The 26,757-nt window shown below is 40.2% G+C and overlaps 1 protein-coding gene across 1 annotated transcript in view; it reads left to right on the plus strand.

Annotated features, from left to right (window-relative positions):
• Positions 1-26,757, plus strand: part of pdgfrb (platelet-derived growth factor receptor, beta polypeptide) — a 72,015-nt gene that overhangs the window by 627 nt on the left and 44,631 nt on the right. The window lies entirely within an intron of this gene.

The raw sequence follows: 26,757 nt of genomic DNA on the forward strand, positions 1-26,757 counted from the left end.
AGTGAAAACAAAAGTGGGGAACAAGTGGGCAATAGTAGGAAAACTGCCTTACTGCTCTGCTGAAAGCAAAGTGAAGAGAAGAGATTCCTTTTACATGTGTTTGTGTGACAGTGGTGCTAATTCCCAAAGGAATGGATCAGAACTTACCTGCAGATTGCAGTTTGACAAGCACCTAAAGCCTTGATATGTTATGGGTTTAATATGCTAGCAGTAACCAATGGAGATGCTGTACCAGGTCCCAAAGAAAGTAATTCTGTGGATAAAATGTAACCCCTTCAGAACTTATCCAAGTTATCTACCTTCTTTCTGCATTGGTGCCCAACTCCGTCTATTCATATGGGGCTAAAGGCTTGCTTAGTATGCCACCCTGGGATGCATTGTGCCAGTTTTCTCATGCATGTGGTACCATCAGTCAGAGGACAGATCCTATGAACCTAAGCTTTGCACTCTGGAGTAGTTTTAAAGTTCAGCTCCACTTCTGCCAACTGATGCAGTTTGTCACTAACTATGAGCAGCAGACAAGCTCCCAATACAGATCCTGCCCCTTGTGCCCGTTGATGTGCCTAATGATGGAGTAAAAAAATGCTTCAAGTAAAAGGCTGCCTTTTGCTAGTGATCCAGAGTAATAAAGTGCCCTCCAATACAGCTCTCCTAGCCTGGCACAACCTTTATTCTCTTTACCCAATTGTACCCAACTGGCATAAAGAAGGGGTGGCTCTTTTATGTATGTATGTATTGTATGTATGTATATCTTTATTTATAAAGCGCTAATTATGTACGCAGCGCTGTACAGTAGAATACATTAATACAAACAGGGGGTTAAAGATAATGGATAAATACAAAGTACAACAATAAATACAAATAAATACAAGGTACAGTTGCAATAAGAGTCAGAAACAAGATGAACGAGGTCCCTGCCCCGTAGAGCTTACAATCTATATGGGAGGGGTAACTAACAGACACAAATGGTCAAGCTTCAGTCAGGAAAGTCATATTCATGGGGGGGGGGGTCTGCCAATTTGTTAGGTAACCCCTCAACCTAGTAACTATTGCTAAACTTTGCACTGCAGGGAACGATTTCTGTTTAACATGGGTCAAGCTATTAATCTTTGATTATGTAGCTTTTAGATTGTAAGCTCTGTTTGTACCCCTTGTATCAGTATTCGTATGTAAGTTTACAACCTTCTACTGTACAGCACTATGGAATGATGACACTTTAAAAATACTTGGTATTAAAATAATTTTCTTACAATCTACTCATCTTTAATGCAAATAAATGGGTTGCAAATCAGGTACTTTATACTTAATAATTTCTAATAACTTAATTTTTCTTACAAGGCTGCTACCATGCCTGGGTTGTTAGTTCATCATTTGCTTGGTAAGGCCAGACAAGCTCCCTACAATTTCTCATGATAACTTGGAGGACACTGTTATTATGGATGTGTTTACATTTTACCTCACTAGTGGTATGGCAGCTCCCACCTTTGTTAATAAATGCACATAAAAGACAGATAGATAGATAGATAGATAGATAGATAGATGTACACACAGAGCTATGTCTAAATATTTATAGAAAAATACAATTTAAAAGGGCCTATATTCCCCCTACCTGTGCTGGCCAACTATCCTACACAGACATTCTACAAACTCACTGCAAAAGAGGCTGCAAGCAATAGTGCTGATTTATGAGCGGCGCGGGGAGTTGTGGAAGAGAACAGTTAAATGCCTATTCGCCAGAACAATGCATTCCAAATGAGCCCAGCCAGGGAGATGGCCCAGCTCCAGCTTAATGTCGCACTTTGTGTAAAACAAGTGCTTTGCCCTTAAAGACACAGTATTGCATTTCGCGTCTCCGCTGCCAAAGCTCGCTGCGTGCTGACAGGAATGTTTGGAAACAAATAAGATTATCCAACTGGGATAGAGGATATGCTGTAATATGATTTCATAACTCCACAACTCCGTAAATCAGAGCTGTCCAGCTTTTTATGTGTATTGGGTCAGTTTACGTGACACACCATGTGTTCCAGGGCCAGAAAGTTTGAGCTGTACAGGCTGGGGATGCTGGGAGTTCAAATCTTGGCTGTGACTATTGAAATGTAATGGCAAAATGAGCCAACTCACAAAGAGCATGGATAGTTCTTATTTACCCTAGTGCAGTAACCAATAAGATATGTTTCTTTTGATTGGCTGATATGTGGTAATTACTTATGCAGATCTGCCCAGTGTTACTAAATGAATGTAGATGAGTAGTATTATCTGTTTTGCCCACTGCTATGGTTGGTGCCATAGGGGGTGCTGAGCACTAAAGGGGCAATGCCTTACTTGTCCCAATTGCTGCTTAACCCAAGGCATTAGACCTAATCTGTACATAAAAGGCATCTAATTACACAAGGGTATAACTTCTGGTTTATTTGCTGTTCCCCTTTATCTCTGAACCCATATATATAAATATAATGGGTGCACCACTTACGTTCCGTAGAATTATTATGAAACCTGAACGTACAAGCTGCAAAATACCAAAGTATTATCTGTATACAATAAAAACAGCAAATGCCATTTAAAATGCCATACTGCTTCCTCTGCTGGAGTAAATAAATCCATAAACTGGAATGAAACAGTGCCCCTAGTGGTAACATTATCATAACAATGGTACCAAGCTTGCTTGCCTTGAATATAAATCCTTCTGCCTAATCCATACAGCTACCATCCTACAGCTGTTGTATAACTGCAACTATCAGCATTCCCCTGCCAGCAGCCAGCTGGACATTCCTACACTTAATGAGATTTTAAAAGTGCAAGTGTCCTTGTTTTGTAGCATTAGTGTTACCTATATAAAGATATAAGCAAAAGGAACATTTAAGGCAACACAAACCTCTGCTATTGCATCTACAAATACATTTTATATATTTATTAAAATGGGCCCTTTCATTAGTAAGTTAAGGTTATCTTCTTCATTTTATCATAAGTAGTTTATAGCTTATTGTATAAACCAAACTCCTTCTAGCATATTGGATAGCATGTATTTGAGTGGGAGCTGCCATACTTGCAAATGCTCAAGGGCTTATAGACTTAAACAGAAGAGCACTGATCATTTATCACTGATGTGGAGATGGTGTAGTGAGGGTCTATGGAGGAAGCCGCTGCTATGCTTTCCTGTGCAGAAACAAAGTATTAATTCAAAGATGCAGATGTTCTGTGCATATAGGTAGCTATGCCCAGAATTATTACAATTTACAGTACATAGAAGAGAATAAAAATGTTGTGAATTCCATTTCATCTCTAATTACTGACAATCATGGGCAAATGCACTGGGAGCTGGTCTGGTCCTGGCTTCCAGTGAGGATGTTCCCGGTCTGGGTTTGCCACCAGAAAGCCAGACACTAGATATGGCATTGCTAAAGATGGCAAGAATCCTACTTTTTTGTTTTTAGAATAGAGCTCCCATAATAATTTACCATTTGATAATATGCTGGAGAATTCTGGGAGTTGTAACAGACATGCTGAATCAGATGCAAAATGATCTGGAGGCATCTTGGATGACTCTGGCCATGACACCCTGCTGTGCTACCTCTCCAGTGCTTCAGACAATATTGGAGGACTTTGGGTTACAATTCTGTGCATTTCAGTGGAGTAGGTAATTTAGGTTTATGGGGAAATTACTGACAGCTTGAGACAGTCGTGTTAACATGCGAGACCCTGGGAGGTGGACTTGAATCCAGGAGAATCCTTACAAATACAGGGGGATTGGACATGTCTGTTATAGTCCAGCAACACCAATGCTGGGGAAGGGGTTTGACCAAATAAGACCAAACCACTTGGCAGGTCACTGTGGGACATTCAGCTGTAACTTCGTACCAATCCTGACAAAGTTCCAGTACTCTCAGACAGACAGTATTGAGAGTCAGGGCTCTTACACACAAGTGTATCTCCATGTTGTTCCTTGCAGTGGGGTTCCACAAGGGAGCACATAAAGAAACTCAGCTGGTTTTTATTTAATAAGGTTGTGCAAAGTACAGGAGGAACACAACTTGATGCTTTCCATCTACACATTTTCTTTTATTTATTGTTTAAGGTGAAGTCAACCCTAATATATAATATAAGGCCCCTGCACAAGCCCACCTCCCCGACTGTATTACCCATACTCCAGTACATGAGGCCCCAATGCAGAGCTGTGGAACAAGTTTGCTGCCTGCTGTGCTTTGCTGGATCCCATCCAGGCACCGACCCCACTGTGCAGCCCCGCATTGCTAGGAGGACCTTTTAAGAATATGGTTAATGCAATGGGGAAGGAAGAGCTCTGCTGTGTATAATTGGATGTACTTCTCCTTTAAATAAACTGGCAAGTTAATTAAATAAAACAATAAACTAGCAAAATCCTTGTTGATGGTACAACAATCCTAATTTTTGTTCTTACTTGAAAGAGCCATAAGGCATGGTCTCCAAATTCCGGAAGTAGCACTTATCTGGGAAAACCCCAGCTCCCAAGAATTCCAGCTTCTGTAGCTTAAATGGCTTCTTATGGAACTTTCCTTTGATAATAGATTAGACTGTAAAATATAATCCTACATACAAATAAGGTGCAGTTCCCACTTGAATTCAGTGTCCCTGTTCCAGGCAGTGTTACCACATACACAGCTGAACACCCTTTATATGTGTCATATCGGAGTTCCCCTGACTTTTTCCCTGGAACCTACATTTCTGAGCCAAAACAACCTAATTAAAACATTTCACCGGGAAACGGAGATAATGAAATGATTTTATTTATTAACCATTGCTGGCATGTTCCCAACTGAATAATTATTTTGGGCATTAGTAAATAAATAAGAACTAAAGAAATTGGCAAAGGTCATTTTCATCTAGTGCCAATTTTAGTTATTATAACACTTGAAATACAAGCTCTTTCTTGTTTTTGTTGTCATGCCTCTGTGCCATTTCTGTGTACTCACTGTGTCTGGGAAAATCCTAGATAGCAAGATACAGTGGTTATGGTTAGTTTTGCCACCTGGCCAGTATTTCACCTGCTTAGCCAGCATAATACAGGTATGGGACTCGTTATCCAGAATGCTCGGGACCTGGGTATTCTGGATAAGGGGTCTTTCCGTACTTCCTATCTCCTACCTTAAGTCTACTAAAAAAAAATGTAAACAGTAATTAAATTCAATAAGATTGTTTTCGCTCCAATAAGGATTAATTATATCTTAGTTGGGATCAAGTACAGGTACTTTTTTACTATTACAGAGAAAAGGGAATCATTTAACCATTAAATAAACCCAATAGGACTGTTCTGCCCCCAATAAGGGGTAATTATATCTTAGTTGGGATAAAGTACAGGTACTGTTTTATTATTACAGAGAAAAGGGAATCATTTAACCATTAAATAAACCCAATAGGGCTGTTCTGCCCCCAATAAGGGGTAATTATATCTTAGTTGGGATCAAGTACAGGTACTGTTTTATTATTACAGAGAAAAAGGAATGATTTAACCATGAAATAAACCCAATAGGGCTGTTCTGCCCCCAATAAGGGGTAATTATATCTTAGTTGGGATCAAGTACAGGTACTGTTTTATTATTACAGAGAAAAGGGAATCATTTAACCATTAAATAAACCCAATAGGGCTGTTCTGCCCCCAATAAGGGGTAATTATATCTTAGTTGGGATCAAGTACAAGGTACTTTTTTATTATTACAGAGAAAAGGGAATCATTTTTAAAAATTAGAATTATTTGATTAAAATGGAGTCTATTAGAAATGGCCTTTCTGTAATTCGGAACTTTCTGGATAATGGGTTTCCGGATAAGTGTTCCGATACCTGTACAATGCAAAGCAGGGACCAGCATTACTAACCTACTGGAAATGTACAGTATGTGCTGGTAAATTTTGAATTGCCTGTTGTTCTGCCCCTGTCTGCCCCGCCCCCTCCATAGTCACAACCCGCCCCTTTACACCATGACACCTACATTGTAAATAATGTTGGAAAAGTTAAAAAAGAAAGGTGACAACCCTAGTTATAGTTATTTTAGATTGGACTCCTGTGTGATGTAAATGATCCAACCCTAGCAGGTCATCTACTGGCCAAAGTACCAGCTAGGTGGCAACCCTAGTGCCAATCCATATACTGGTATGGGATCCATTATCTGGAAACCTATTATTTAGAAAGCTCCAAATTACAGGAAAGCCACCTTCCATAGACTTCATTTAATTTTTAAACTTTATTTCCTTTTTCTATGTTACAGTAAAACAGTACCCTGTACTTGATCTCTGCTAGGTTGTAGTTAATTCTTATTGGAGGTAGAACAATCCTACTTTTTTAGTTAATAATGTTTAAATTAGTTTTAAGTAGACCTAAAGTGGAAAGACCTCTTATTTGAAAAACCACAGGTCCCATTCTGGATAACAGGTCCCATACCTCTACTAATCTAATAAGAATTTCTTTATATCTGACTGTATGAGCAACCATGGGGCACCAAACTATTTAGTCAGCACCCCCCACGAGGGAACTAAATTCCACATATAGCCACACCTCAAGTTGCGTCAGCCACACCCACTATGCACAGAACACACCCACAATCTCCCCAAACCCTTGCAACCTATGAGAAGGACCTTTATGGCCCTTAGTGCTCCTCTCTGGGGACAAGGATGCCTGACTGGACTTCTCCCTTCCCCCGCTGATGGTAGCCCTGCCTAAACAATGACATTTTAGATGTTATTTACTATATTCCTTTTTCTAAATACATTTCTATGGTCAAATGAACAAAGAAAACATTTGGAAACAAAACTGTCCATAAGCAAAGTTGCTCAGGGTAGAAAGATACATAGATTTGCCCTAGCAATTCAGGCTGACACACTGCTGGAGAAAAATGCTGGCTACATACATAGTCATCAGTTATTTTAGCCTAGAAGATAGCAGATGCTGTGGTGGAGAATAGGACGGGCAGGCTTGCTATTCTCACACAGCTGTCGGTGGCTTTGATGCTGTATTTCCTATGGCAGAACCACATTCCTCCATCAGTGAATTCCACAAGTGCTGCGGATGCAAGTGCAGGGTGTGGAGCTGGGCATTCTGGATGTAATAAACTTGGAGGGCAATATTATAAAACTCGCAAGGTTTACATCAGGTCTAGTAAAACAGCAGCCAACCATGGCATCCAGCAGTTATATGCTTTGAAAATGCTAATGCTTTTTCTGATCACTTAGTTGGTTGCTATGGGTTACTAGGCTGATCGAAAATTCTTTAACTTTTCATTTGTACAGGTATGAGATCCGTTATCAAGAAACCCATTATCCAGAAAGCTCTGAATTACGGAAAGCCCATCTCACATAGACTCCATTTTAAGTAAATAAATCAGAGTTTTAAAATTGATTTCCTTTTTCTCTGCAATAATAAAACAGTACCTTGTATTCGATCCCAACTAGGATATAATTTATCCTTATTGGAGGCAAAACAGTTCTATTGGGGTTGATTAATGTTTTATTGATTTTTTAGTAGACTTAAGGTATTGAGATCCAAATAACGGAAAAGCCTGTTATCCAAAATGCTCGGGACCAAAGGTGTTCCGGATAAGGGGTTATCCAGAATACCTTTGGTCCCCAGCATTTTGGATAACGGGTCCTATAGCTGTACTAGGCTTTAAACATATAGTGAAACTCATACCCCATGTCCCCTTTCTTTACTTTTTATAGTCTTTATGTTTATATAGCTATTCAAATTCTACAAATATTTAGCCTTTGTCAGACAGCTAACAATATTAATTATGCTTACAACTGTAAGTCTAACCACATATTATTTGCTTTGGTTGCTTTATAATCAGTCTAAATAAAAAATCAAACCCAGAACCCTCAGTGCAATAACGTGAGCAATGCCTTCACCTGTTTATATCACGTGCCAAGCAAACTTGTGTGTAATAATGAGAATGTGTGATTCAGCGAATGAGCTAGCCAGCAGAGCCCCTGGGAGCCATGACCAATACAAACCCATAAACATGTGATAATTTGATACCTCATATCCCTCAAAGCCCCCACACCCAAAAGGCAAGTAGTAAAAGACAGCCTGAGGCTGTGTGCAGAAGATTAGCCATAGTCTTACTAGTAGCCGAGTGAAATGGAACCTGAAAGACACAGACAATACAATAAAACTATCCCCTTGCAGGACAAAGAACATTATGCAACGTTATGAAGAACTAATCACACCAATAAAATACAGTGTCAGACTGGAGAAAGGACAGTCCCCTAAATGCCGGATTGCAATAGGGTAATAAAGGCTACTGTCAGCTGCTGCCGGGATGATTTAGAAACTAAATAAAACATAAAAAGATGAGACCTCATGGTGAAATAAGAGCTGGAAGACGAGGAAGAAGAAATAGAGTTCTCCCTATGCCAAAGAGATTGTCTGACAAATGCAAGCGAACTTAAAGGGGAACTGCTCCCAAACACAACACAACAAAGTATATCACACCCAATTGCTTTGTCAACAGTATTAGTTAATTCCTACCAGGGGATCCTATATCTAAGGTGAAACCATCTTAGCAGTGGTATTAAGGCCCCATATATACAGTGCTATTGCAGAGAAGTGTACAATAATACTTAAGATATGTTATTGCATGGCTATGTTTAAATGGATTCTCCTGCATTACAACATTAATTATTATACATACCTTGATTAAATCCAAATCCTCAAGTCGCTCTTTATGCCTAGTTACACATTGAACTGTACATTAACTATTCATTATATCTATACTGACAGGTCTGGACTGGGATACAAAACAGGCCCTGGCATTTCAAGTACAGGTATGGGACCCATTATCCAGAATGCTTGGGATCTGGGGTTTTCTGGATAAGGGGTCTTTCCATAATTTGGATCTCCTACCTTAAGGCTACTAAAAATAATTAAACAGTAATTAAACCCAATAGGATGGTTTTGGCTCCAATAAGGGGTAATTATATCTTAGTTGGGATCAAGTACAGGTACTGTTTTATTATTACAGAGAAAAGGGAATCATTTAACCATTAAATAAACCCAATAGGACTGTTCTGCCCCCAATAAGGGGTAATTATATCTTAGTTGGGATCAAGTACAGGTACTGTTTTATTATTACAGATAAAAGGGAATCATTTAACCATTAAATAACCACAATAGGGCTGTTCTGCCCCCAATAAGGGGTAATTATATCTTAGTTGGGATCAAGTACAAGTTAGTGTTTTATTATTACAGAGAAAAGGGAAATCATTTTTAAAAATGTGAATTATTTTATTAAAATGGAGTCTATTGGAGATGGCCTTTCCGTAATTTAGAACTTTCTGGATAATGGGTTTCCGGATAAGGGGTCTGATACCTGTACACAGAGGCCCAAACAGCCCCCAATAGGCCCAATAAATAGTGACTGTCTATGGCATCTTACAGCAGCCCCTCTGGCATTTGCCAGAATCCACAGATTGCCAGTATACTGGCAAATATCATATATTTACAGAAGGGCTTTAAGCTGTCTAAAACTAACCACACCCATAATTGGGAAATGTACTAATACCTTCCCCTTTTAGATTGTAAGCTCTAATGAAGAGGGCCCACCTTACCTCCTGTGGTGGTCCGTAGTTGTATGCAATTATCATGAATGATGTATACACCCCTATGTTGTACCCATATAGCAGCATATGTTGGTACTTTATAAATACATGTTAATATTAATAACAGTGGCTTTTTGATGTAGAGTCATTTGTACTTTCCTGGTGGTTTGTGCATCCCATTAGCGCAAGGAGTCGGGACTCAATCTGATTAATCCTGGCAGCCAGAAACTTGCCCTTTCTGACCCAACTCCACTTGTTTTCTCTAGAAAGGCCCCTAATTGCACAGGAAGTGCTGATAGATGGGCCGATGGGAGGAAGTGGGATAAGATTTGATGCAAGGGTAAGAATAACAAATTGAGTAAGATTTTATAAACATTGCAAAAGATGGCCAAGGATAAAATACAGAAGTGTAGAGAGATTTCTAGAACCCTGGCTGACAATATCCTATGTAAAATGAATCTTGATTCTGTGCATCAAGGGAGTCAGCATATATTTAGGGGCATATTTATTTCAGTGTGTAAGGCAACATCACCGGTGATGTTGCACATAGCAACAGTGTCCCACCAGGAAACCTTTAGACCATAGGCTCCCCCTCCAAACTATTTTTCTTTTCCTCACCCCAACCTCTTAGTCTTCTAATCTCTTTAATTTACATGCTAGAATCTATTCTTCCATCTATTTCTCCTCTTCATTCCCAATTAGAAATAGGGAATGACCATGAAGCAGGCATTTGATAAAGAGCAGGAGGGCCCACTGACACCTGGGCCCACTGGGAGATTTACTAGTATCTTGGTGGGCAAGTCCAACACAAGTCCAAAAGCAGTTATCTTTGTTTTGTTTTTTTCTGACCATTCAAATCTATGGTAATTACTGATTGGTTGCTATGGACAACATCACCGGTGATGTTGGCTTATATACTAATATAAATATGCTCCTTAAAATAGAGCGATGTAACCTGCCCCTTCAAATTCTAAATAGTCTCCCAATTCACCTATATATTTATTGGTCTGTGCTTTTATTTTCCTTCCTATTCTTCTTTCTTCTCCAACCTGGAATGTAGACCAATTATGATGGGACAGGGTTGATAAGAGAGTACTGGATTAACAGATTATCAATCAAAAATAGTGTTTATACTAGTCCTGCTAAACTCTCTGTGTGACGTTCTGATTAACCATTACATGTCGTGGTTGTGATCAAGTCAATCGAGTCAATGAGCAGGGTAAGGTAAGAAAATACACTGTGGGGTGGCATCTGGTCCCTTGGACTTCAGTTTGGTAGCCCAGTTTGGTAGCCCTGCTTAATACCAAGATTCTATAAGCATTTGCCATCAGAGTGGGAATAAAAAAAATGCTAAATACAGATAATGACAAACAAAAGCCTAATACATTTAAGATAGGCTACTATATAAAACCTGGAATGCTGATCATTACAGTTTAAGGTTATGAAATTATTTACAGGTATAGGACCTGTTAACCCAGAAACCTGCTATCCAGAAAGCTCTGAATTACAGTAAGGCCGTCTCCCATGGACTCCATTTTAATAAAAAAATTCAGACTTTTAAAAATGATTTCCTTTTTCTCTGTAATAATAAAACAGTACCTGTACTTGATCCCAACTAAGATATAATTACCCCTTATTGGGGGCAGAACAGCCCTATTGGGTTTATTTAATAGTTAAATGATTCCCTTTTCTCTGTAATAATAAAACAGTACCTGTACTTGATCCCAACTAAGATATAATTACCCCTTATTGGGGGCAGAACAGCCCTATTGGGTTTATTTAATAGTTAAATGATTCCCTTTTCTCTGTAATAATAAAACAGTACCTGTACTTGATCCCAACTAAGATATAATTACCCCTTATTGGGGGCAGAACAGTCCTATTGGGTTTATTTAATGGTTAAATTATTCCTTTTTCTCTGTAATAATAAAACAGTACCTGTACTTGATCCCAACTAAGATATAATTACCCCTTATTGGGGCAGAACAGCCCTATTGGGTTTATTTAATAGTTAAATGATTCCCTTTTCTCTGTAATAATAAAACAGTACCTGTACTTGATCCCAACTAAGATATAATTACCCCTTATTGGGGGCAGAACAGCCCTATTGGGTTTATTTAATGGTTAAATGATTCCCTTTTCTCTGTAATAATAAAACAGTACCTGTACTTGATCCCAACTAAGATATAATTACCCCTTATTGGGGGCAGAACAGCCCTATTGGGTTTATTTAATGGTTAAATGATTCCCTTTTCTTTGTAATAATAAAACAGTACCTGTACTCAATCCCAACTAAGATATAATTAATTCTCATTGAAGCCAAAACAATCCTATTTAATGTTTACATGATTAGTAGACTTAAGGTATGAAGATAGAAATTACAGAAAGACCCCTTTTCCAGAATACCCCAGATACCAAGCATTCTGGATAACAGGTCCCATACCTGCATTATATAAAGAAAAAATATTAAAAGGTAATTTTATAATATTTATAGGCTAGCTGTTAAAGCTTTTCTCATAGTAATCCCACTCCCAGAAAGTAATGATTGATAAAGCCATGATGATGGGGAGATTGTTGATATCTTTATTCTGTTATGGCAGAGAGTTCATGCTCCATAGAACTAAACTTGAAACCTGAGATTTTGGAAACCAATCAAATATTTGTTTTCCATATTCTACCTGCAGCATGACAAATCAAAGCTAAATGCTGATTGGCTGATATAGGATACAGCAGTGTTAGCAAATAAAACCCAGTTGTGTCCTCAAAAGCCATGGCTCATAATGAACACTCGCATATGGCAGTAGAACTGAGAATAACATCCTCACATGGCAGTAGAGGAATCCCAGCCAACAAACACAAACGGCACGCAGACAAGCCACATAGTTTATCCTCTACCCACAAACACCGAGGAGGAACACAAGCGACGGTGCAGTGCCCCAGATTCCTCCCTGAGCAGAACCATCCTTGTTTTATTTACACGAGGGCCCAGCACATCCTTTGCTCTATCTGTGGCGGTTTGGAACCGTATAAGAAATCTTTGCTCTAGTGTGGCTCCGCACTTGGCAGTGTTAAATCGCTGCATTCATGTAGGATTTGCTTTATCTGGCAAGACACACTGTCTTATTTCTTGGCCTACACAAAATGTGTTTGCATATGGGTTAGCATGAAGCACAGCCAGGAAAAAGAGAAGCAATCATTTCTCTTCTCACTAGTAACTGTGCAAAATAAAGAAAAAGAGCTGAGCCTGCAAGTCTCGTGGACTGCTGCCCTCAGGGGCTGGCCAAAAGTTTATGGGCATACAGAAGAAAATTAAAAACATTAAAGTACAAAAATCTGAAACTTTCCATGCTGTACTTACTAGGTTTTTATTAAAAATAGGACAATGTTTTTGTTCCTTTTCTGATGAGGTGAGATTTGTAGGTTCTCTTTTTTTAGTTACAGTATCCACATAAAATTCTATGGCTCGGGCCTTTACATATTGCATCAGGTACTTTCCTGCAAGGTGTTATTGATAGCTGTAACCATGCCAACAGTCTGCTCTCCTTGTTTTATAGGAACAGCCATCAGTTTGAGGTGTAATAGTGCAAGAACTTAAAGAACTGGAGCATAGTGATGTCACTTGTTTCACAGCCCAATGAAGCTTGTGAATTATATGAATGTACCCTTCAAAAAACAGATATTCTCAATGACCTGCTAAAGATACTCACTCTGTAGTCTTTTAACTGTAAATAGTTAAATAAGAAATCAACAAAAATATTCTAGAAACATTATACCATATTTTTGGGTTTCTGTACCAGCCCAAGGTGCCCACAGCCCTTTAGCAGGGAAGATCTGTGCCTCTAAAGATGCCCCAGTAGCCCCCCATCTTGTTTTCTATGGATTCACAACCTGAGCTGCTTTCAGTTAGTTGTACTTAGGGGCTAACACCTAAGCTTAGCTTCCCCACTGCAGCCCAGAATGTACTGAGCATGTGCAGTGTCACTGACTTGCAAAACAGAGGGTTTAAAAAGATCACAGATGAAGGGCTTCTGTAGACGACTTTGAAGGCCTGGATCATTACTGTTATAGGGCTACTGAACCTCTCTGCTGTTACAGTAAGTTCAATATTTTTTTAGGCTTTAGTTTTCCTTAGTGACTTAATATTCTGATATTTTACAAGGTACAGGAGGTATGTTTAGCCTGTAATTTAAAAAACATTTTACTCATTAAACATAGGAATTAGTATGATTTATCAATGATATATTTTGCATCAGGTTAAATATATACGCACTGAGTTTTCCATCTTTAAAATAAGCTGCTCCCTGGAATAATTTTGCTGCCACAGGTACCTGAGTGGTTCTTGACTCCCCTGCTGTTTGCTCTTTCCATCATGGTTGCTGAGCTGCCTGAGAATTGGACCATAAAACCACTGACTGATATCATAGGAAAACTAAAGTCTCTGCAAATTGGTCTCCAGTTATTTTTCTTTCATTTTGTTGCAAATATAAGATGTTAAAATGCCCTTCCATTCTTCAGAGTCCAAACTGAGATGTGGTTGTTAAGTGGAGAATATCTACTCATGGTTTTGGATTTGTAAAGGAAGATGTTGGTTCTCTTTCCGTCACTTATTACCAAAGATTGGGTGGGGGCACTTGGAGTAGTAGCGGGGGTTCAGACAGGGTGAGAATTGGAGAGAATGCACTCCAAGGTAAACTGCTAGGGGAGTCACAAGATACTATTTGCCCACCTAGAATTCATACCTCTAGTCTACCTCTACTGCACTTTGCCCAACCCTAATGGTAACACCCTTCCTTTAGGTGGCTTTATTTTGCCTCCTTTGGTGGTTTACTAGTAAGTAGAACTTTCCCTCGCTTCTGTCTTTCAAGCTCGGCACAACACAAAAGGTTTTGATGCATTTACATTCACCATATGAAGTCTATAAAAGAGAAAGATGTCAGATCTTATTACAATCCAGATATCTGTTTTCACTTTCTACATATATGGCAGTGATACAGTTCTCCTTTGGGAAGCTTTTTTTTCTAAGATGGAACATTTTATCAAACCTTGAAATCAGTAGCTTGAAAGAGCATTCATTGTTACATGAGGCACGAGACTACAGAGCAAGCGTGCCATTGTAGGAACTTCAAGATCTCTATGAATAAGTGGGATGAGGAGGCATTAAATTGGATGCCAGGCTGTAGTGTTATTGCATGTGAAGTGTTATTGTTTTAAGATGCAGCGTAGAATACAGACATAGGTCTGATTGTAGTGAAGTGCAATGAGGAGATTAGAAAACCTGAACTATGGGGCTTCGCTCTGACCCACGTCAATCCCACCAATTTATATAAAAGCCTTTAGGGGTCTGCTGAGATGTCTTAAGGTGGCCATACACATAGAGATCCGTTCGCCAAGCGATTGGGTGGGTGATATCGGGGGAATTTAAGCTAATTTGGTCCCAGGGCCAAACGATCGAATTATAACGACTGTTAAGGGAGCAGTCGGTTTGGGGACCGCATCAACGAGCCGATGCCGTCCCCGATCCGACTGAATTTTTTAACCTGCCCAATCGATATCTGCCCGATTTCAGGCCAGATATCGGTCGGGCAGGCCAGTCGTTGCTGCCCCTACACGGCAGCTACAATTGGCCCGTGTATGGCCACCTATAGTGTTGGTTAAGATGGAAGCTAAGCAATAATGTTATTACCATTGCTACAATAGTTTTTGCAATTTTATTATCCCTGCTACTACTAGCAGAACTGTTGTGCTCTAACCTCAGTTGTTACTATAGGCACTGCTCTGCTACTTTGCCACTGTAATTCAAGGTACTGCTGTACTATTACATTCCCTGCTGCTATAGGCACTATAATTGACGCCCATGTAAAAAAATTGTTGTGTCCGTTGTTTTTTTTCGGAGAAACGGGACAGATTCATTCATCACTAGTGCTATCACCTACAGATCTACTATAAGTGCTGGTATATTATCTCCACTGCCTCTACATGTTATATCTGCTACTGGTGTTGCTTTGCTGCTTTTGGGTCCTTTAGACCCTCAGAGGGCCTTCCCGACTGATATCAGGCCTAAAATTGTCCAGATCGGGCAGGTTTTTTTTCCCATCTGATCGGGGGCCACATTGGTTCATTGATGTGGTCCTTGCCTTGATGGGTCCCTATTCCTGTCATAATTCGATTGTGTGGCCCTCTGCCCTCAAATTGCTGTGATATGGGCCACCTTAGGTGGGCATAAGGGTGGAAAGATTCACTCATTAGGCAACCTCACAAAATGAGCAGATCTTATAGTGTAAGGCCACCTTAAAGCACAGCTTAACTTGCCGTTGCTATATAAATAAATGATCGTAATGTTGTTGCATTTACCCTCCTCATTGTAGTTCAATTTATTAAAACAGACCAGGTATTTTTCTAACTTGTTTCATGCCAAAGGTTTTGCAGTTTCAGCTTTGAACCTCATTTTCATGCATACGTGCTGTTTGTTCTATTTATAAATTGGCATTATTTTAATTTCCTTTCCACATCCTCTGGGGCAGCCTGAGTTCTCCATTCTGTTTAACTTGGCAGGAATATATCCAGGCACTGGCAAAGAATCTAAATACAGTCTGGTCAAAATGCGACCAAATCCACTGCCGTTTCTCCCTCGCTGTCACATTACCAAGTTCTGGCCGCGCACGTGTCCCGCTCCCTTAAGCCGGTTAATGTGCACATTTGTGCCGGGGAGACTTTCCCTGTTTTCATGATGAGCACAGCCTCAGGTCTCACAAATCATTACTATTCCCATAACAGACGTGATGAATATTCAAGCCTTATATGAAACAGATTAATTTTCCCAGTAAATCATTTTGCAGAAACTGTCTAGCCCAAATCTCTTCCCAAATGTGAGGAGTGAAAAGAACAGTCCCTCCCTCCCTGCAAGATGATTCTATATTTGCTGCAGTAGAAACTCTTTTCATTGCTAATTTTTAGTTCTGTTTGTGCTCTGTCATTTTTGAAATGATAACAAGATGATAAATTGATTTTAGAAGGGAACATTTGAGGCTCTTGGCTTGACATTGGGTAATGTCTCCAGGAATGTATCCAGTATCTGCAAGGCCAATCCAGCCTATACTCACTTATATGGGAAGGGACTACACTAGGTAGGTCTAGAAAAACCATTGTTTTGTCAGTGGGGATACAGTACTCTCATCTTGTACTAGAACTATATGTATGTAGAGCTATGGGATCTCTTTTTTGGAAATCTGTTGACCAGAAATCTCAGCAGACCAGTGTCTTTAAGCAAACAATGCTTTTTTTGTAATGATTTTCATTTTCTCTCTAATACCAAACCGGTACTTTATATTTGAAAGTAACTAAGCATAAGTCCATAATGGGGTTTAAAACAATCCTATTGGGTTTTTTAAATTTTAAAAAGGTCCAGAGGATTCTGCATTAAAGATCTCACACGTGTACACAATTTAAAAGATAGCCTGGTTCACACAAATAAAGTGCTGCCATTAGGCATGGGGAACCATAGACATTAGACCATTAGACATCATGGACACCCATACTACTTAGTTGGCCATGCCCACCCCATTGGGTGTAGCTTACTAGCCCACTGCCAGCTTGGGACCCCTGAGGGTGGGCACTGCTAACTAAACAGAATCGGACCCCACCCTACAATCAACTAGTCATCATCAGCCATTCCCCTTAACATCCAATGTCGCCCAACATTTGATGTCCTTCTGACATGACAGACTCCTCTAGGTTACAATGAGGTTACTGTGAACAATGAAATCCATGAAATAAAAGGACAGCTGGTGTTGCCATGTGGCTTGCAAATCACCATGCTTTTACCCCTGATGCAGCATTTTTTCCCACGTGCAATTGTGACCAATGTTTTAAACCATGCTTAAATTTACTCTTGTGTTTAGAAGTAAATTGGGTGCAAATCACAGCTAAAATGTGGGAATGTTGTCACTTCCAGCCCTCAGCATTCAAACAGCTTTCTGTTTTTGGGGTACAAAGCTGCAATGCCTATTAAAGCATGCTAAGGGAACCCCAGATTTAGTGCTATGTTTAAGGTGGAGGCATCTCCAGGGTTTCCCAGTGTCAGTAAGCAGACTTGCACTTGATTAAATAGAGGGGGTGGAACCAACGCATTAAGTCTACTTATTGTACAGCGCTGCGGAATATGTTGACGCTTTATAAATAAATGTTAATGTAATGTAAGTGCAGCTGTATGAAAGTGTATGTGTTTGGACCCACATTGGGTGTGTAAATGAGCCCTTATAGCTCTGATTCAGCAGTTAGAACGTCAGCCATAAAATGAGACAGGACTGCTGGTTTTTGCCCCCTGGGAAAGAGACACCACAGTAGCACCTGATTTGTTTGCATTAACATGTTATTGGAAACAGAAAAGTAATGGTATCCCAGGTAGAGAAGGGATAGAATGTAAAAACAGACAGACTACAGCATCACACATGTATAATATCATATACACTGGGTTAAAGCCACATACAAGGGTGTAGCATCCAAGTAGTCATGAGATATATGAATGCATACAACCTCCTCCCTTGGCACAGAACAGGGCATTTTTGGTTAGAAGGAAAATTTTGCTAACATTGTGTCAGTTGTACATTCCCCTTCATAAAAGTGAATGTGTAGATCAATGCAACTTGCTGAAAAATGTCTTCACAAACAGCCATTTAAGTGATATAGTATTATTATAATATTCTATTTCAAGCCTATGGCCCTGGGGAATCATTTTATTTTTCTACAAATGGTTGTGAGATCCCAGAAAGAAGCTCCAGGCTCCAGAACGTCATTTCCAAACGCCAGTGAAGGACTGACAGGAATACTCGTGGCTTTCCTAAAATGAGGGTTATTTTTACAGCTGGCTGATTGCCAAGCAGATGTTATGCTTCAGTACTTTATCTTGGGGGCCTGGGGGCTTTGGGCAGAGAAGAGGTGGCCAGTTCCCAGGGGCCTTATGAACTTTGCGTATGTGCAAGCATGAATTTAGAGCTACATCATGGAAAACTGTGGGCTTTATACAGCCAGCCACACATTGTACCACATCCTCATTCCTTTAAAAGACCAAAAATGCCAGGAACACATTTCTGCGTTTCTAAAAGCTTTAAGTGCAAGTTTCTGAAGGTGGGTTGGAGAGAGAATAAAAGTATTATTTGTATTACATCAACAGTTTGATAAAGGATCTAGAAAATGATATTTTGGAACTGAGGGCAATTGATCAGATCAGTAGATTCTGACACTGATGTTTTAGTGACATGACAAGTTCTCTTTCACTGGACCCAGACTTGTTTACTCATTATACCTCCCCAACATAAAACAAATAAAAAATGTAAATGTTTTAGGCAGTGTCTAAGGTCCAGCCATGGCCAAGCCCAGTTATGTCCAAACCTGATCCTCTTACAATTTTGCCCACTTTGAGAAAGGTCTGCCGCTTTTGGAAAAATTAGATGCATTTTGAGCACTTGACAACCAATGTTGTTCCCTGCAAAAAGATGTAATGGAAGAGGTGAATAAGGGATGGGCGGCACTGGAATAGAAACATAAGAGCAGAATGCTCTGGGGCTCAACAGTAGGCAAATTTGCAACCAGTTATTGGCGTAACTAGGCGCCATGGCAAACTTAATTTGGGCACCATAATATTGCTTAAATAGCTTATGAATTAGGGCCTCACTGGGCCCCCTGCACTTTCGATTCCTCTGTAGTAACAACGCTGCAATGAGTGATTAGCTTTACCTAGCCAGCTACAAGAGGAATAAAAGCAAATTGATTGGTTGTCATGGGTTACTGCCCAGGCACCAAGCTGCCCAGGGATCCCCATAAAGACTAATAGCCTTACAAGTAAATTAGCCACAGGTAAATCAACCTGCAACCGACTTCTTGCCATCTGCCCTACACTCATGGTACCCAGCCCAATTTAGGTCTTTAACTATTAACTGAACATACAATATAACAACAATGTGTGCATTTATAGGTGATGATGCTTACAGTAGAGGAGAGCTAGTGTATATATCCAGGCAGCTGAGATGTTTATGTGTTGGGGGGCCAATCTAAACATAAACACTGTTGTCATGAAAAACATGCGTCATATCAGGAAAAGGCTCACTCAGGGCTCCTGGTGCCCATCATCCATAAGCAGGTTTGGACTGGGATTTAAGTACACAGAGGCCCAAACGCCCCCCCCCAGCCCAATAAATAGTGACTGTCTATGGCATCTTACAGCAGCCCCTCTGGCATTTGCCAGAATCCCCAGATTGCCAGTCCAGGTCTGTGCATAAGGTAAGGGAATCTGGGGGTAGCAGTACTGCGGCAGCTGGAGTCCATCTTTCGGGGAAATTCTGGATCAGTTAGGATTGTTTACATTGCCTTTCAAGGAGACAATATATTTATTTTCTCACATCTCACTGCAGCTGGTGAAAACATCTGACTTCAAATTCTAGCCAAAGTGAGGTCTTATACATAGTCTGAAGTATTATTCTGTCACAGGAAGACACATGTATCATCTTTTGTTGCTATGGTTCTCTGCTTTGGAGTAAACTTAATCCACTTTTTCTGGTGATTATCGGCATTCTGCTACATTTTCAGGCATATGCAAAAAATATGAACTCTCTCCCATACCTAACTCTGTGTGGTTTTGAGGCTGAGACCTTCATTGCTTTTGGCCCCCAGTGGGTAATCAGCCCCACAGTTTTAATAGAAACTCTATGAACAGGGCCCTCTACTAGTGTATCCGTTACAGAATGTGTTGGCGCTTTATAAATAACTTTATTAGCAATAATCTCAGAGATTCTGCTGTTAATGCAATTTAGAACACTTGAAAATTAAAACAGATTTTCTGTTTCTAAAGAGAACATTTTTCTTGGCACGCAGCATATGGCCGAGAACAGTCTGCATCTGCAAAATAACAGAAATGCAGGGACCTTGCATTAGTCCACTTGACCTCTTTCCCACACAAACAGCCTTCATATTTCAACTCCTTATTTCTGGGTTTAACTTCTTCTCTGCTTGCGGCGCCGCAGACTGCTCTCTAGAACGTTGTCGCTTAATGCTCTTGTATTCTTCCAGAGGCCGAGACTCTCACAGATACAGTAAGTGCATGTAGGTTCACTCACTGAATTAACGGGCTAGGGATGGCAAATGATACGGAGCTGCCTGGGGCTAATAATGTCTGGGTAAACTTAACATTTTATACTTTTTAAGGAGCACATTTTGAAGATGTAGGCCAGCAGTTCTGCTTCTCTCTTGCCAAGTCCAAGCAGCACCTCATTCAAAAGTGAATAGTGCAATGCTGAATAATTGAGGAGTTGTCCAAGTCAACCTTTCGTGGATTATTGTTTGGTCAGGCACCTCAGTATCCAGTCTGTTTTAGTTCCAGATGTATCCAGGGCAGTGAATCTGAACCCATTCCAAATATAAAACTCTGAGTCTGAGGACTACTTCTATCTGTCTTGAGCAGCACATGGGGGACATACTCATACTTTGTTAAGCTCCATCATAGTTGTTACATGTTTATCATTCCAAAAGAAATTATCATTATCATTTGTTAATACAAAGGGTCCTTGAAAGGAGATAAATAGAATTATGGGGCCAAAAGGGATTCTGTGCACTGTACAGCAGTGTACAGCATAACAGTAGTCTATAAGCAAATGTAGAGCAACCATTGAAACAGACACAGTCTGATAGAACAAGTATTATTGGACATTTTATAAAGAAGAGTTTGAAATATATTTCCACCAACTGGTGGAAATTTTTTCTTGTAGAGGGAAAACAATTCCTAGTATCCTACCAATAGCCTAAGCCTGCTGGGTGGCGCAGAGGTTGAAGTTCAGCAACAAATAGAAGACTACAAGTTGAACATGCCTGATTGAAATATTGTTTTCTTATGTTGGGGTGCCCAACTCCCTTCATTTACCCATCAGCTTTACCAATTTAAAGTTTACCCTAATACATATAACATATGTCTTCAAAAAATACTGTTTCTCCCTTAGCAGACTTTCCCTTTCTTACGATAATTGCTTTAGCCCATACCTATGAATTTTATCTTGCCATGCACTGGCTAAAATCCAAGCCACGCTCATTAGTGTTCTCATTAGTGTACTCATTAGTGTACTCATTAGCAAGTGTATTTACCATCAGGTCTTGCTTTATCAGTCAGTTCAGTTCCATCTCAGTAATTACTGTGCAGAACATACCCCTGTTGCTTCTCTTTTCACAGACGAATTTCCTGGATACATGTCTATCCTTTCTGAGCTGTTTATATAATGTTCCAGCTTTTTGTCTGCTTATTAGGATTTTGAATGTTTAAAACCAATTAAACAGTATAAATATATGTTAGGCTAAAGGATTTAATACTTTGGAATATTCACATTTATAATATGACTAATAATACAATGAATCAGACATAGAATCTGAAAATACTCCAGCTATAACTTGGCGAGATCATGTAGAAGTCAACGGCAGATGTCACTTTTCTGGAAGATTTTTCTTTGCATCAAATCTTTAGAGGTTGTGCGACAATACAGAAAAGGCAGATAAAGAATTCCCTCACAGACGCACTTTTTGAGCTATTTAAAGGGGCAGTTCACCTTAAGACATAAGTTATACAACACAGTATGCAAAGACAAAGACCCACACACTTTCCCACTTACCCTATCAGCCAGGAGAGACTCTCAAATGAAGTAAAAAGCAATAAACTATCTGTTATCCAGAACCTGGGGTTTTCCAGATAAGGGGTCTTTCCATAATTTGGGTTTCCAAACCTTAAGTCTACTAAAAGATCATTTAAACATTAAATAAACCCAATAGGTTTCAGGGTCGGACTGGGGGGGGGGGGTGCAGGGCCCACCGGGGCTGCCGCCTCAGGGGCCCCACACCCCCCAAGGTGCCCCCACCAGCCACGTCACCTGTACCCCTGCAGGGGCCCCATCCACCTGCCAGACATCCTCCCCTGAGTACACATAAGGGAAATGTGTCAGGGGAGGACATCAGTGGCTAGGGGAAGCAGCAACAGGCATTGGGCCTGGTCTGCCGGGGCCCACCAGGTTTTTTCCCGGTGTCCTGTCAGCTCAGTCCGACCTTGATAGGATTGTTTTGCCTCTAATAAGGATTAATTATATCTTAGTTGGGATCAAGTACAGGTACTGTTTTATTATTACAGAGAAAAGGGAATCATTTAACCATTAAATAAACCCAATAGGGCTGTTCTGCCCCAATAAGGGGTAATTATATCTTAGTTGGGATCAAGTACAGGTACTGTTTTATTATTACAGAGAAAAGGGAATCATTTAACCATTAAATAAACCCAATAGGGCTGTCCTGCCCCCAATAAGGGGTAATTATATCTTAGTTGGGATCAAGTACAGGTACTGTTTTATTATTACAGAGAAAAGGGAATCATTTAACCATTAAATAAACCCAATAGGGCTGTTCTGCCCCCAATAAGGGGTAATTATATCTTAGTTGGGATCAAGTACAGGTACTGTTTTATTATTACAGAGAAAAGGGAAATACTTGTGAATTATTTGATTAAAATGGAGTCTATGGGAGATGCCCTTCCCAGAATTCCAAGTTTTCTAGATAACAGGTTTCCGGATAACGGATCCCGTACCTGTATCAACAGATCAGGGTTAGTGAAAGATTGAAAAATATAAAGGTAAATCATCTGAAAAAACAAAAAAACTATTTTTTTTTCAAAAAGACCAGTTAAAAAAGCTGCTAGGAATAGGCCACTCAATAATATACTAAAAGTCAATTTACCTGTAAAGCTAAACTTCCCCTTTAAGCATTTGGACTGATATTTAAAGCTTTGAATTAAATTTTTTTGCCATTTCCTGCTGTTTATAAAGGACTTTGACATCCCTTGCATTTAAAATATTTGACTCCAACCTTTTTTTCTCATTTCTTTCTCTTTATAAGTATCTAACATTTTAATGAAAATATCACTGGCATTTGTTCTCCAAGCGAGACCTGGCTGAATGCCATTATCTCCTATGGAAGGAGGAGGAGGAACTACTTTTTGGCACAATGAGAATAAAAATCATTGACATTTTCCAACCAGTAGACAATTTAGCTGAAGTTGCTGAGATGCTGTTGAAATAATGAGGTAACATTTTGCTGCTCTAACTTCTGAAACTTTTAGAAGCTTTATAAATAGGCACTTCCTACTCTGATGGAAACCACCAAACAGGAGTATTAAACATTATTACATGTTATAATTGCCCCAAGTTATCATTTCACACTTCAATGCCATGTATGGATATGCAAGGCCCAAGTGCCCAATATGTTGGTTACTTTGACTACAGGAACAAACCTCATTGAATTAAAGAAGGGAAGGCATTGATGGGGCACATTTGACAGGAAGTGTAATGTAGAAAGCATCATTCTAAGCCAGTGATCCCCAACCAGTGACTAGGGGCAACATGTTGCTCTCCAACCCCTTGGATGTTGCTCTCAGTGGCCTTAAAGCAGGTGATTATTTTTGAATTTCTGGCATTTGAGCAAATTTTGGTTGCATAAAAACCAGGTGTACTGCCAAACAGAGCCTCATGTAGGCTGCCAGTCCACATAGGGGCTGCCAAATAGCCAATCACAGTCCTCTTTTGGCACCCTAGGAACATGTCTTATGGTTGTGTTGCTCCAGGGTTGGACTGGGGGCTTCAGGGCCCACCGGGGCTCCCGCCCCCGGGGCCCTGCAGGTGCCCCAGCCAGCCGTGTCCCCTACCTCCCCAGGGCCCCCCTATACATTGAACGCGTCAGGGGAGGAACAGTCTGAAGGGGGAGCGCCGGCAAAGGTCGGACTGGGATTTTTCCCGGTGTCCCGGCGGCCCAGTCCGACCCTGTGTTGCTCCCCAAGTCTTTTTACATTTGAATGTTGCTCACAGGTGAAAAGGTTGGGGATCCCTGTTCTAAGGCAATTTATGTGTTTAACTACTATATGGAATTCAACTGGAATTTAAACTGCTATCAAAGGCTTAACTACACCAGCAACCAGATAGCTGTTTCTAAGTCAGGATGGGAAAAGAGTCATATTGCTTGGGGAGAGAGGGGCTAAAAGCAGCCCTAGAGCCCTTCTCTAATGCAAGACTTATGCTACAAACATAGAATTGTCTTATAACCAAAAATGAAAGGCTTTGACCGTCACTTATTGCATTATAGGTAATAGAGATATTTAGACAGGCCCGGATTTGTGGAGAGGCCACAAAGGCCCGGGGGCCTAGGGTAGCAGAAATGTAGGGGCGACATTTGTTAATTTTGCTCCCATACGGAGCAATGGGCACCTCTCCCCACTGCTCCGTATGGGACTTTAAATGTATGCGCATGCGCACTCACGGTTCATGTGCATGCGCGTTTGGGGGGGGGTCAGGGGGCAATCAACGGGGGGGGGGGCCTAGGGGCGCCGGAAGATAAATCCGGTGCTGTATATAGATGTGATACTTGATCTGATGGTAAAATCAAACCTGCCGGCCAGATGTGGGTCAGGTAGGGCCATCTCATACGTGGGCAGATCAGCTTCCAACTCAAATCAGCAGCTTAAATGTGCGCATGTATGGCTACCTTAACTCCTGTTACCTAAGGGGATGCCTTATAAGGGTAAAAGACACACGGAGCTACTTAGTAGCAGCTACTTGTCACGGCTACTAAAAGCAAGAAGATACCCTGCCATAGACAAAACTGAGAATTGCCTCTGCTTAAACACACAGATACAATTATCAGTAAATGATCAGCATTGTCTATTTTTGTAGCTACCCCTTGGACCCGGCCTTGGTGTCTTTTCTGTAAATACAGATATCTATTTATCAGGAATGTTATGTTTTGTGGACTTGGTTGGTGGTCCAGAATAACATATCCAGTTCCAAAGTTTGGTTCCTGGGTTGTGAATTCCCCCTGACTCATATAATATCATTCTACTGTTTGCGACCAGTGTCCCTGAAATGGTCCCCTCTTGTTCCTGAAACATTTACATTTTTGGTTTTCTGAGGCATAGGGGAATAAAAATATCTTACCACAGGTCACAATACGCTGACGTTGGAATTAAACCCAAGTGCAGGGTCACAAGTAGCCATCCTGTCTCTAATCACTCCAAACAATAACAATAAAAGCACCACTGCGGCTTGGCTTCTGATATTTATTATTATTAAAGTCCTACTAAACGTTAAAGAGGAGCCCGAGGTGGTACAACCCCTAAACAATAAAAAATGTTTCTCTAAGAAGTTTGAACATTTCCCCTTTCACATGTTTCACTCCTGTGGCTTTCCTGGGTCTGCATTCCATGCTAGTTTCATGTTGCAAATCTCTGCTCTTTGTCATCAGCTGTTTATGGTCTCAGAAGACTAACAAGATTTACAAGACACCCCCCATATGTGTGTGTATTTGTTAGTAACGGCCCCGGATGGGAAAGAAATCTTTCTGATGGTAATCAGTCCTCTGAATCAATCCCATGTCATGAGAGTCTGGAGACCTAAGGGACTGAGATGTTGCAATTCTTGGCTGATCCAGCCAAAAAAACATCTTGGCTTGAAATAGATAAAAGAGCTTGAAAACATATGGTGCTGGGGTGCGGGGCAAAGGCCCAGTGGGGAGAGTGGTCTGAACATCCTGGGAAAACTCTCATTCCTGTGAGGCAATGATTTAGCTGCGTCCAAGGGAAGTAACTGTAGACTAAATAGTGATAACATAGTATGACTGTTGCCTTCAGCCCTATTTTCCACTCTCCGCTTTCTAAGGAAGGCTAGAAAGCTCATCTTTAACGTTTGGGATAGAATACATTTGTTTAGCAGTAAATCAAGAGGGAGCATTTATTGTTTTTATTGTATTTCTATGAAAAATCAACATATATTGATCTATAAATGACAGGTATGGGATATGTAATTCAAAATGCTTTAGATTAGGGTTTTCTGCATACAGGGTTTTTCTGCAATTTGGAGCACCGTGTCTTTAAGGTACGAATAAAAATGTAAGTATAAACATTAATGGTTTTGCCATTACTATGAATTTATGCTAGATTAGGTATCTACTGTCCAATTATTATATAGAAAAAGGTAGAATTGCCTGTTTAAACAGGACATTGGCAATGTTGCATTTTGGAGCTTTCTGGAAAATGGGTTTCCATGTAAGGGATCTGTCTACTTTTAATTAACAGGAGATCAGAGGGGTCAATGGACACATAGGCCATATTTATGAAGGTGTGGAAGGTATTATGTAC

The sequence above is a fragment of the Xenopus tropicalis genome, chromosome 3 (genome assembly GCF_000004195.4).
Source record: "Xenopus tropicalis strain Nigerian chromosome 3, UCB_Xtro_10.0, whole genome shotgun sequence".
Lineage (NCBI taxonomy): Eukaryota > Metazoa > Chordata > Amphibia > Anura > Pipidae > Xenopus > Xenopus tropicalis.